The sequence below is a fragment of the Nelumbo nucifera genome, chromosome 6, assembly GCF_055504915.1.
Source record: "Nelumbo nucifera cultivar China Antique chromosome 6, China Antique-T2T, whole genome shotgun sequence".
Taxonomy (NCBI): domain Eukaryota; kingdom Viridiplantae; phylum Streptophyta; class Magnoliopsida; order Proteales; family Nelumbonaceae; genus Nelumbo; species Nelumbo nucifera.
In genome coordinates, this window is record NC_142654.1 from 26,240,845 (window position 1) to 26,255,301 (window position 14,457).

At 31.3% G+C, this 14,457-nt stretch overlaps 2 non-coding genes across 2 annotated transcripts; both read left to right on the plus strand.

Moving 5' to 3' along the window:
- The first annotated feature begins 13,144 nt into the window (after nucleotides 1-13,144).
- LOC148790692 (U2 spliceosomal RNA) lies at nucleotides 13,145-13,340 on the plus strand. Its single transcript, XR_016078018.1, has one exon. It is a non-coding gene; the product is annotated as a U2 spliceosomal RNA (small nuclear RNA).
- A 957-nt stretch (nucleotides 13,341-14,297) lies between these two features.
- Nucleotides 14,298-14,457, plus strand: LOC148790693 (U1 spliceosomal RNA). Its single transcript, XR_016078009.1, has one exon. It is a non-coding gene; the product is annotated as a U1 spliceosomal RNA (small nuclear RNA).

The following is a 14,457-nucleotide window of genomic DNA, read 5'->3' on the forward strand; positions in this document are numbered from 1 at the left end:
AATCAAAAAATTATTAATTTAGAAACCACAAAACTTTCACTAAAACTAATATTATTAAAACTTAGTAATTTTTAAAAATGAGTTTCAATTCCACGTAAAAATCCAAACGCTAATAAAAATAAGAAATTTAAATATTAAAATATTAATTGATAGTTTAAATAATATTATTAGATAACTTATGAGTTGAGACCTTAATAAACGCTAATAAAAAATATTAATTAATAGTTTTAAAATACCAACAATTAATTAAAACTCCAAAAAATTCTAAAAAACTTAAACAAAATTAAAATACTAAAAATAATTAAAAATATTGAAAATCAACAATATTTTATATCAATAAGGGTATTTACTAAAAATAATTCAAAATACAATTAATAGTATTTTATTATTAAAAAATACCATAAATTATTAAAAAATACCCGAGGCATAAATTATTAAAAATATTAAAATTTAGTTGTATTTTTATTAACTATGGCATTTACTTAGTTATTTAATTTATTTTTAGGAAATAAAATGAAAATTAATTTTGTAGTAACTAATATGCAAAAATAAATTATGAAAATAAGGAAAATTGTTGAAAAATACTCATATGCAAAACTTATTGAATAATAACAAAAAAAAGTACCAAAAGTTAATTAAAAATCCAAAAATTTTGAGAAACCTAAAGCTTAACTAAAATATTAAATTAATTGTATTTTATTGCAAAAAAATACTGAATAATAATGAAAAATAATGTATTTTAATTAGTAATAGTAATATAATTAACAATAGTTAATTTTAAACTGTAATTAAGCATAATTATAATTTGATCTATAAAAAGAAGAAAATTACATTTAATTACCAAAAAATTACATTTAATTAGTTTTAGCCAAGAAATTAGCAATATTTTTGAAAATATGATAATTTTCTGAAATTATTACATTTTAAATAAATACGGTAATATAATAATTATAATATTTTAATAGCTAACAATATTTTAATAATTAATAATAATAAGTAGCAAATCATTTATAACTTAACTTAACCCGATTAGATCTATAAATTCGCAATTCAAGCAACTATTTTATCTTTTGAGTTAGGTCTAACTGAGATATGCACCATGCCCACACATTATTACAGGTAATCATATTCGGTGTCTAATTGGATATCAAACTTTTGGAGTCCAATGATGGCTTTAGCAGATAGGGCCAAAGCTAAACAACCCATAATAAGCTCAACTTGGAGGTTATATGCATATATGCTAGATATTATTATATAATATTTAAATAACTAGATTTATATTAATATGTAAAGAAATATATGTATTTTTTTATACTAGGATAGAATTATATAAAAATTTTAATTTGTAAAAAATCATAGTTTTATAATTAACATGGGCCTCTTTATCAATAGAAAATGTGCAAGCTCGAGCCCGAGCCCAACCCAACCATCGGGCCTAGATCTTGAGCTCGAGCCCAAAGCCTAACATGTACACAAAATGTCTAACTTTTAATACACTTATAAAAAAATATAATATTAATTTTGTAATAATTTAATCAATTAATAAGCCGATTTTTATTTCCGAATAGTATGTATGTATGTATGTATGTATGTATGTATGTATGTATGTATGTATGTATGTATGTATGTATGTATGTATATAACATAGGTACTTTTTTATATATATAATAGTATCGGGCCGGGCTTATTTGAGAATGCCCAAACTTGAGCTTATGAGCCTAAAATTTTGTCCAAGCCTGAAAAAAAGTAAGTCAAGCCGGGCGAGGTCGTTGGGCTACTTGGCCCCTGAATAGGTCTAATTGTATATATAAACAATTGTATACATCAAAAATCATATGAAATAAAAATTTAAACATATTTTTCATTTTTTTTTTAAATGGACCTCTCATATCTGGGCCCGGTAGTGGAGATGGGTTTTGGACTTTTGTTATCGTGGAGAAGAGCCTAAGTATGATAGATACATTTGTACCAAAATTAATTAGTATATTAAACTAATCTCAAGGATATATATATATATATATATGGAGTAATGCCCCCTCCATTATAAGAAGAATATTAATATATTACTTTGCTCGTTGAAACCAAAGCTGAAAGGAGCAAAAGAAGAAATGGAAGGAGCTTCTTTCAAACTGGAGGGAGGAGAAGGGAAGGAGGAACTGTCTGACATCTCCCTCCGGCCATTAGTTCTTGCAGACATGGATGATCTCATGGTGTGGGTTACAGACGATCAAGTGGCTCATTTCTGCAGATGGGACACTTACAAATCTAGAGAAGACGCCTTGAATTATATTAGGGATGTCGCTATTCCGCATCCTTGGCTAAGAGCAATTTGCTTGAAAAACAGGCCGATTGGTTCTATTTCAGTCACGCCGGGTTCTGGCAATGAAAAATGCCGTGGTGAGCTTTCATATGCTCTGGCCTCCGAGCACTGGGGCCAAGGTCTCGCTACTCAAGCTGTCAAGATGGTTGTCTCCTCTCTGTTCCATGATTTCCCAGATTTAGAGAGACTCGAAGCTCTAGTTGACTCGAGGAATTTGAGGTCTCAGAGGGTCCTAGAGAAGGTCGGATTCACCAGGGAAGGTATTCTGAGAAAGTATCGGATTGTAAAGGGGAGCAGTCGAGATTTAGTGATGTATAGTATTCTCTCTGTTGATCTCAAAAGCTTATCATTTGTTTGATTTACAGAAGTAAATTGAAATTTGGGGTTTTCACTTTTTCTATTTCAAAGTGTATATCAGAATTATGTTTGTTTTTTAAGTGGTGGTTATTTCATTTTATATTTACTACTCTCCCTCAACATTTGTACTTTGTAGAGTGTTGTTTGAAATAAGACAGTTGGGCTTTTATAGTTTGTATTATTTTCAGAAAAAAAAATAGAAGAGCCAATGCTTCTAAAACCAACACAGAAATAGAAATCACTTTTTCATCTAAGTAGCTGGTTTGTGGTTTATTTATTTGGGTCAAGATATCAACAATTAAGTAATAAATGCTTAAATAAAATATGCACAAAAATGGAAATATATGATATTATACATTTAAGTAAAAATAAATGTGATAAATAACAAATTTTTTTATTAATTATAGAACAATATATATATATATATATAAATATATATAATTAAATTTTGACCGCTTACCCACTAACCATGTCAAACTGTTCAGCGGTTAAACAATTCGGTTTGTCAGGTCATTGGCTAAATCAACGGATTTTGCAACCAAACATTTTTAATCTAGTGAAATGGACATGGAACTAATGGGCCAGCTCAACCACAAAATTGAAAATAATTAAAAGAGCATGAGTGTGATTTTAGATAATTAATTTTGGTACAAATTTATCTATCTTTCTATCTATCTACCTATATATATATATAAATTGGTTTGTTCACATGAGATTAATAAAGTTGTATACTATTAGAAAGAGACCATTGAGTTTTTCAAGGCCTCTTATTTTAATGCATGTAATTATTATATTTAAAAGAGAATGAGAGAGAGAAATGTATTTATCTATTTTCTCTATTTTTTGCACTTTTTCTTAGTTTCTTTTGTTTTAAAAATATAAAACAGTAATCATTATATATCTTGATTAGATCAATAAAGTTGCATACTATTAAAGAGAGACATTTGGATTTTCCAAGGCCTCTTATTTTAATGCATGTTATTATTGCATTTAAAAGAAAGAGAGAGAGAGAAAGAGAGAGAGAAAGAGAGCGAGAAAGAGAGAGAGAGAGAGAGAGAGAGAGAATAGTATAATACAAATCAAGGTTTTTAAAACTGAACCAGACAACGAACCAGTTAGAGGTCCGGTTCCCGGGTCGAACGGTCCGATCGTTCGAATTGAACCAATGGCTCGTTCTGACAAAAGAATTAAAAGAAAATAAAAAACGGCCAAAACCATTGGAAGGTTCAAACGGTTTGACCTCCCAGGTTAGTGGTTTGCTGACCAAATCAACGATTTTTGGCGAAATAATGATTCTTGGGAAAAATGGAACCAATCACCGGAGCAGTTCCCTATTTTTCTAGTCCAGTGCGGTTGTGAAAACAACAATATAAATAGATTGAGGTAAAACAATCAAAAAATTATTAATTTAAAAACCACTAAACTTTCACTAAAAATAAATATTAACAAAACTTAGTAATTATTAAAAATGAGTTTCAGTTCCACTTAAAAATCCAACTTAAAAAACGCTAATAAAAATAAGAAATTTAAATATAAAAATATTAATTAATAGTTTTAATAATATTATTAGATAACTTATGAGTTGAGACCCTAATAAACGCTAATAAAAAATATTAATTAATAGTTTTAAAATACCAACAATTAATTAAAAAACCAAAAAATTCTAAAAAACATAAACATAATTAAAATACTAAAAATATTAAAAATATTGAAAATCAACAATACTTTATATCAATAAGGGTATTTACTAAAAATAATTCAAAATACAATTAATAGTTTTTTATTATTAAAAAATACCATAAATTATTAAAACAATACCCAAGCCATAAATTATTAAAAGATATTAAAATTTAGTTGTATTTTTCTTAACTATGGTATTTATTTAGTTATTTAATTTATTTTTACAGAAAAAAATGAAAATTTTGTAGTAACTATGGTATTAAAAAATACCATTAATTTTGTAGTAACTAATATGCAAAAATAAAATATGAAAATAAGGAAAATTGTTGAAAAATACTCATATGCAAAAATTATTGAATAATAACAAAAAAATACCAAAAATTAATAAAAAATCCAAAAATTATGAAAAACCTAAAGCTTAATTAAAACACTTAAAAATTAAAATACTTAAAAATTAAAATATTAAATTAATTGTATTTTATTGCAAAAAATACTGAATAATAATGAAAAATAATGTATTTTAATTAGTAATAGTTATATAATTAACAATAGTTATTTTTAAACTGCAATTAACAATAATTATAATTTAATCTATAAAAAGTAGAAACTTACATTTAATTACCAAAAAATTATTTTTAATTTCCAAAAAATTACATTTAAATAGTTTTAGCCAAGAAATTAGAAATATTTCTGAAAATATGATATTTTCTAAAATTACTACATTTTAAATAAATAGAGTAATTTATTAATTATAATATTTTAATATCTAACAATGTTTTAATAATTAATAATAAAAAGCACCAATTCGTTTATAACTTAACCTGACCCGATTAGATCTATAAATTTGCAGGTTCAAGCAACTATTTTCTTTTGAGTTAGTTCTATCTGAGATATGCACCATGCCCACTCATTATTAAAGGTAATCATATTCGGAGTCTAATTGGATATCAAACTTTTGGAGTCCAATGATGGCTTTAGCGGATAAGGCCCAAGCTAAACAATCCCTAATAAGCTCAACTTGGAGGTTATATGCATATATGCTAGATATTATTATATAATATTTAAATAACAAGTTTTATATTAATATGTATAGAAATGTATATTTTTTTTTATACTAGGCTAGAATTATATAAAAATTTTAATTTGTAAAAAATAATAGTCTTATAATTAACATGGGCCTCTTTATCAATAGAAAATGTGCAAGCCCGAGCCCGAGCTCAGCCCAACCATCGGGCCTAGATCTTGAGCCCGAGCCCAAAGCCTAATATGTACACAAAATGACTTGCTTCTAGTACACTTTTATAAACAAATATAAGATTAATTTAGTAATAATTTAATAAATTAATAAACTGATTTATATTTCCTAATAGTATGTATGCATGTATATATAACATAAGTACTTTTTTGTATATATAATAGTATCGGGTCGGGCTTATTTGAGAAAGCCCAAGCTTGAGCTTATGAGCCTAAAATTTTGTCCAAGTCTGAAAAAAAATAAGTCAAGCCGAGCAAGGTCGTTCGACTACTTGGCCCATGAATAGGTCTAATTGTATATATAAACAATTGTATACATAAAAAATCATACGAAATAAGAATTTAAACATATTTTTCATATTTTTTTAAATGGACCTCCCATATCTTGGCCCGGTAGTAGAGATGGGTTTTGTACTTTTGTTATCGTGGAGAAGAGCCTAAGTGTGATAGATAAATTTGTACCAAAATTAATTAGTATATTAAACTAATCTCAAGGATATAAATAATATATATATATATATATATATATATATATATTGGAGTAATGCCCCCTCCAATATAAGAAGAATATTAGTATATTACTTTGCTCATTGAAACCAAAGCTAAAAGGAGCAAAAGAAGAAATGGAAGGAGCTTCTTTGAAACCGGAAGGAGGAGAAGGGTCCTAGAGAGACTCGAAGCTCTAGTTGACTCGGAGAATTTGAGGTCTCAGAGGGTCCTAGAGAAGGTCGGATTCACCAGGGAGGGTATTCTGAGAAAGTATCGGATTGTAAAGGGGAGCAGTCGAGATTTAGTGACGTATAGTCTTCTCTCTGCTGATCTCAAAAGCTGTTTATTTGTTTGATTTACAGAAGTTGTAAATTGAAATTTGGGGTTTTCACTTTTTCTATTTCAAAGTGTATATCAGAATTATGTTTGTTTTTTAAGTGGTGGTCATTTCATTTTGTATTTACTACTCTCCTCCAAAATTTGTACTTTGTAGAGTGTTATTTGAAATATGACAGTTGGGCTTCTATAGTTTGTATTATTTTCAGAAAAAAAAAATAGAAGAGCCAGTGTTTTTAAAACCAACACAGAAATAGAAATCACTTTTTCATCTAAGTATCTGGTCCGTGGTTTATTTATTTGGGTCAAGATATCAACAATTAAATAATAAATGCTTAAATAAAATATGCACAAAAATGGACATATATGATATTATACATTTTATCATATTAAGTAAAAATAAATGTGATAAATAACAATTATTTTTATTAATTATATAACAATATATATATAATTAAATTCTGACCGCTGACCCACTAACCATGTCAAACTGTTCCGTGGTTAAACAATTCGGGTTGTCAGGTAATTGGCTAAATCAACGGATTTTGCAACCAAACATTTTTAATCTAGTGAAATGGACATGGAAGTAATGGGCCGGCTCGACCCCAAAATTGAAAATACTTAAAAGAGCCTAAGTGTGATTTTAGATAATTAATTTTGATACAAATTTATCTATAACACTTAGGCTCTTTTAATTAATCTGTACCAAATATAATAAAGTTGTACATTATTAGAAAGAGACATTTGGGTTTTTCAAGGCCTCTTATTTTAATGCATGTAATTATTATATTTAAAAGAGAATGAGAGAGAGAGAGAAGTTATTTATCTATTTTCTCCATTTTTTGCATTTTTTCTTAGTTTTTTTGTTTTAAAAATATAAAACAGTAATCATTTCTTATCTTGATTAGATTAATAAAGTTGCATACTTTTAAAGAGAGACCTTTGGATTTTCCAAGGCCTCCTATTTCAATGCATGCTATTATTACATTTAAAACCTTTGGGTTTTCTAAGGCCTCTTATTTTAATGCATGTTATTATTGCATTTAAGAGAGAGAGAGAGATAGAGAGAGAGAGAGAGAGAGAGAATAGTATAATATAAATCAAGGTTTTTAAAACTGAACCAGACAACAAACCAGTTAGAGGACCGGTTCCCGGGTCGAACGGTCCGACCATTTGAATTGAACGAATGGCTCGTTTTGACAAAAGAATTAATAGAAAATAAAAAAAGGCCAAAACCGTTGGAAGGTTCAAACGGTTTGACTTCCCGGGTTAGTGGTTTGCTGACCAAATCAACGATTTTTGGCAAAATAACGATTCTTGGGTAAAACGGAACCAGTCACCTGAGCAGTTCCCTATTTTTCTAGTCCAATCCGGTTTTGAAAACAACAATATAAATCAAATAATATAAATAGATTGAGGTTAAACAATCAAAAAATTATTAGTTTAGAAACCACTAAACTTTCACTAAAAATAAATATTAATAAAACTTAGTAATTATTAAAAATGAGTTTCAATTTCACTTAAAAGTCAAAACGCTAATAACAATAAATTTAAATATAAAAATATTAATTGATAGTTTAAATAATATTATTAGATAACTTATGAGTTGAGACCTTAATAAACGCTAATAAAAAATATTAATTAATAGTTTTAAAATACCAACAATTAATTAAAACTCCAAAAAATTCTAAAAAACTTAAACAAAATTAAAATACTAACAATAATTAAAAATATTGAAAATCAACAATATTTTATATCAATAAGGGTATTTACTAAAAATAATTCAAAATACAATTAATAGTATTTTATTATTAAAAAATACCCAAGGCAAAAATTATTAAAATTTAGTTGTATTTTTATTAACTATGGCATTTACTTAGTTATTTAATTTATTTTTATGAAATAAAATGAAAATTAATTTTGTAGTAACTAATATGAAAAAATAAATTATGAAAATAAAGAAAATTGTTGAAAAATACTCATATGCAAAACTTATTGAATAATAACAAAAAAAAGTACCAAAAGTTAATTAAAAATCCAAAAATTTTGAGAAACCTAAAGCTTAACTAAAATACTAAAAAATTAAAATATTAAATTAATTGTATTTTATTGCAAAAAAATACTGAATAATAATGAAAAATAATGTATTTTAATTAGTAATAGTAATATAATTAACAATAGTTAATTTTAAACTGTAATTAACAATAATTATAATTTGATCTATAAAAAAAAGAAAATTACATTTAATTACCAAAAAGTTATATTTAATTACCAAAAAATTACATTTAATTAGTTTTAGCCCAGAAATTAGCAATATCTTTGAAAATATGATAATTTCCTGAAATCACTACATTTTAAATAAATACGGTAATTTAATAATTATAATATTTTAATAGCTAACAACATTTTAATAATTAATAATAATAAGTAGCAAATCATTTATCACTTAACTTAACCCGATTAGATCTATAAATTTGCAGTTCAAGCAACTATTTTATCTTTTGAGTTAGGTCTAGCTGAGATATGCACCATGCCAACACATTATTACAGGTAATCATATTTGGTGTCTAATTGGATATCAAACTTTTGGAGTCCAATGATGGTTTTAGCGGATAGAGCCAAAGCTAAACAACCCATAATAAGCTCAACTTGGAGGTTATATGCATATAGGCTAGATATTATTATATAATATTTAAATAACTAGATTTATATTAATATGTATAGAAATATATGTATTTTTTTATACTAGGCTAGAATTATACAAAAATTTTAATTTATAAAAAATCATAGTTTTATAATTAACATGGGCCTCTTTATCAATAAAAAATGTGCAAGCTCGAGCCCGAGCCCAACCCAACCATCGGGCCTAGATCTTGTGCTCGAGCCCAAAGCCTAACATGTACACAAAATGTCTAACTTTTAATACACTTATAAAAAAGATTAATTAATAGTTTAAATAATCTTATTAGATAACTTATGAGTTGAGACCTTAATAAACGCTAATAAAAAATATTAATTAATAGTTTTAAAATACCAACAATTAATTAAAACTCCAAAAAATTCTAAAAAACTTAAACAAAATTAAAATACTAAAAATAATCAAAAATATTGAAAATCAACAATATTTTATATCAATATGGTTATTTAGTAAAAATAATTCAAAATACAATTAATAGTATTTTATTATTAAAAAATACCATAAATTATTAAAAAATACCCAAGGCATAAATTATTAAAAAATATTAAAATTTAGCTGTATTTTTTTTATCTATGGCATTTACTTAGTTATTTAATTTATTTTTACAGAAAAAAATGAAAATTAATTTTGTAGTAACTAATTTGCAAAAATAAAATATGAAAATAAGGAAAATTGTTGAAAAATACTCATATGCAAAAATTATTGAATTATAACAAAAAAATACCAAAAATTAATAAAAAATCAAAAAATGGTACAAATTTATCTATCACACTTAGGCTCTTTTGATTAATTATCTAAAATCACACTTAGGCTCTTTTAAGTATTTTCAATTTTGTGGTTGAGTCGGCCCGTTAGTTCCATGTCCATTTCACTAGATTAAAAATGTTTGGTTGCAAAATCTGTTGGTTTAGCCAATTACCTGACAACCCGAATTGTTTAACTACGGAACAGTTTGACATGGTTAGTGGGTCAGCGGTCATAATTTAATTATATATATATTGTTCTATAATTAATAAAAATAATTGTTATTTATCACATTTGTTTTTACTTAATATGATAAAATGTATAATATCATATATGTCCATTTTTGTGCATATTTTATTTAAGCATTTATTATTTAATTGTTGATATCTTGACCCAAATAAATAAACCACAGACCAGCTACTTAGATGAAAAAGATTTATATTTCTGTGTTTGTTTTAAAAACACTGGCTCTTCTATTTTTTTTTCTGAAAATAATACAAACTATAGAAGCCCAACTGTCTTATTTCAAATAACACTCTACAAAGTACAAATGTTGAAGGAGAGTAGTAAATATAAAATGAAATAACCACCACTTAAAAAACAAACATAATTCTGATATACACTTTGAAATAGAAAAAGTGAAAACCCCAAATTTCAATTTACAACTTCTGTAAATCAAACAAGTGAACAGCTTTTGAGATCAGCAAAGAGAAGACTATACATCACTAAATCTCGACTGCTCCCCTTTACAATCTGATACTTTCTCAGAATACCCTCCCCTTCCTAGCTGAACCTATCTTGGCGTCCTAGAGGGTGATTTGTCCAAAAGATCACCGAACTCTCCTTTTACTCTCTTTTTTTGATTGAAAATTAGATATCTTTATTCAATAATTTCAGCTCCTTAAATAGGAGATTACAAGAGGTAAGAGTCATCCTTGTCGGAAGACTCCTTGATAACTAAAATGCTTACAGATAAGATAGATAAGACTCCTAGATAAGACTAACTAAACTGCTTACAGATAAGATAGATAAGACTCCTAGATAAGACTCCCTACTCAAGAAGGATAAAAACTCCCTAAGATAAATCAGACTCTATACTAATCCTTATTGGAACAGATAAGATAAGAGTAAGAAAGTAGATAAGATAAGGATAAGGTAAAATGAACTGTGACTAGCTAGATAATTTGATGAGGGTCCCACATTACTGCTGCTGCCGGCAGCGGTACTTTTTCCCCACGAATGCGTTCATAACATTACTCCCCTCCTGGACTACGAGCTTGTCCTCAAGCTCGAAATCTGGATATGTGTCTTGGAGTTCAGTCAAGGGAATTCAGGATAGGTGGAATGATTTAGCCCTCCTGGATCGGGTTCCAATGAAGGGGGTTCATCCTCATCGTCCTCTTGTTCCACCAGGAGGCAGAAAAGTCTCTTGCACTTGTGCCCTGTTGAGTAGAGTTCATCACAATTAAAACACTGTCCCCTCGCCCTGCGTTCCGCCATCTCAGCCCTGGACAAGTGCTTAATAGGGGTGCAACAACGTTGCTCCCCTCATTGGATGCTGATCTGGAATTGTGGCTCGTCTGTGGTTTCCGTTCTTGGCTAGCTGCTAAAGATGGAGCCATTCCGAGTGGTTCCGGGGATGCCCATGCGGATGGAGGCTGCCCCATATTGAAGGTTCCGCGACTGAGCTGCATCTTTCGTTCGAAGGCGTGAGCTAGATTCATGGCTGTAACCAGGTTGGGGGGGTGTTGCATCTCCACATCCACCCTCAAGGGTTCTGCTAACCCTGCGGTGAACATGTCTACCTGCTGGTCCGGTTGTACCGAAGCTGCTCTGGCAAGGAGGGTCTGGAATTGGCGCTGGTATTCAGCCACCATTCCCGTCTGTTTGAGGTTGATCAGTTCACCTAACGGGTTGCTCGTCAATGGGGGTCCAAACCTGAGGAGGCAGTAGGATTTGAATTGGGTCCAACTGAGCTTGGGTTCCTCCTGCTCCAATTTATAAAATCAGAGCTGTGCCTCCTCCGTCATGTGGAATGCGGCCAAGCTTACCTTGTCGCTATCCCCTATCCGTTGGTTGCGGAAGAACTGCTCGCATCTGTACAGCCATCCCAAAGGATCTCCGGCGCCGTTGTATGAAGGGAACTCCAGCCTGCTGTACTTGGGAACGACCGCGGCTACTAGGGCGACGATCTGCTATTGGCCGGACGACTCCGTCAAGTCTTGTTGGCGGCTGTTTGTGGTTACAGCCCCTTCTAGATTCCTCTCCTTGTTAGAGAAATACGATTCCAGCAAGCCTCGCAGCTCCCGGACATCGTCTTTGACCTCACGAACCTCCGCGTTGGTTTCCACGAGCCTATGCTCCAGTTCGTAGACCCTGGATGATAGCTGGTCCAGATCTCCCATGACAGTTGGCTCTGATACCAAGTTGTTATGGGCCCGGGCGTAGGATCTCATCACGGGTCGGTCCACGGGGAAAAGCTCATGTTTTCCCTTGTTCCTCCCCTTCCTAGCCGAACCTATCTTGGCGTCCTAGAGGGTGATTTGTCCAAGAGATCACCGAACTCTCATTTTACTCTTTTTTTGACTGGAAATTTGATATCTTTATTCAATAATTTCAGCTCCTTAAATAGGAGATTACAAGAGGTAAGAGTCATCCTTGTAGGAAGACTCCTTGATAACTAAACTGCTTACAGATAAGATAGATAAGACTCCTAGATAAGACTCCCTACTCAAGAAGGATAAAAACTCCCTAAGATAAATCAGACTCTATACTAATCCTTATTGGAACAGATAAGATAAGAGTAAGAAAGTAGATAAGATAAGGATAAGGTAAGATGAACTGTGACTAGCTAGATAATCTGATGAGGGTCCCACATTACTGCTGCCGCCGGCGGCGGTACTTCTTCCCCACGAATGCGTCCATAACAGCGTGAACATAGGTTGTTTAAAGCATAACCATGGAAGCTGAACTGGCTGCGCCGAACAGTGAATACTCGGGAGTCGGGACAGACTCCCTGAAAAGATGAGGCCAAGTCTTTTCAACAGGCAAGAGAGAGTGCCGACTGCCTAGCTACTCAGGAAAAAAAACACAATAGGAAAGAGGGTGGTCGATCAGGCCTCCGGGCGGTTTATTAACAAATGAGTTAAGTGTTGATTGATCAAGCTCAGGCCATATTGTCTCGGCTTTAGTCCCACATTGGCTAGTGAAAAGAGTCGAAGAGGTAGCATGGACTATAAAAAATGATCGAAGAACCTGAGCCAATCATACCTTTCTCGGCCTTTTGGCTAAGATCAAGTGTAGTATCTGTTCTTATCAGTTTAATATCTGATACGTGGGCCATCTTCTCACATGATATTAAATTAATATTTTTAGGGGGAGAACCCATCACAATAGCTTTCTACTGGGGTCCTCGCGCGTCGCCTATGCGTTGCACTACTGCACGCGCCTGGCGCACCCCACCAAATCATTAACTAATAATTGCTTGCCTTTAGTAGCAGAAGTTTTTGTCGTCATCTTCAACTATGGTCTGTAATGTATCGCAGACTCAACCATAATCAACGTTTTAGGATAGATTGGGTCATGCATCTGGGGTTGTAATGGGTGGCTAGTTTCATTTCCTCTGTTTCACTTCTATAGCTTTACAGAAAGATTTCAGCAGGAATTCTGTTCTGAGCTGAAGTAGAACCCTTTTTCTATTGTGCAGCTTAGTTTGGTTCTTTCATATGTGATTCTGACCATGTTGCTGCTCTTTCTCATGCTTTCCGGGAGGACCTACAAGGAAACGGATATTCTCTGCACAGAGGACCTTGGGGTCCAACTAATCAATGCTTTGACGTCAGATCTTTGGCACCGGCAGTGACTCAACACAGGTTTCCTGAAAATTCATACCAATGATCCATCCCTTCATACATAATCAGTATGCTGGACATGGTGTTTTTGTAGAGGATAGTAATGGTGTTCTTTTTGGGAGCCTTAACAATCTCCCCTATTTTCAGAGGTGTATCTTGGTTTGCTGCTGGCTGTTATGCTTCAACAAGTGATACGTGCATCCAAACGGATTCTAGTGTTGTGGTGGATCAAGGGATTAGTAAAAATTTCCTCATGCTATCTGGTTTCTTGATTCTTGTTTCGATGATACTAGAGCAGAGCTGCTTTAAGTTTAAAATATAGTCAAGTGGCTCACTTTCTTGCGTTTCGAACTTGTTCTGAAGTTGGGGAAGGCAGGGAACGGTGTTTCTCCCGCCATTTATCACAACATCACCATCTGCAGCCTGCAATATACAGCCTTGGTGCTTTACATGCTCTGCCATATAAAGACTCTGAGTTGCTACGGAATCAATAATCCCACATCGCCTAAACAAGAAAAAGAGAAGCAAATAGAGGAATATAAATAGAGTGAAAGAGGAAGGATAAAACATACTTACCTGGACGGGGTCGATGGGTGAACAAGAAGGCCCATGGCCTAGGTTGGCGACCTCCATTGCACAAGGGAGGGGTGCCCGCCTAACATCTCCCCAAGTGGGAGAGTGTACGTCATAATTTGTGGTAGCGGGGGTACGCGTTCGCGCGGCCCCTA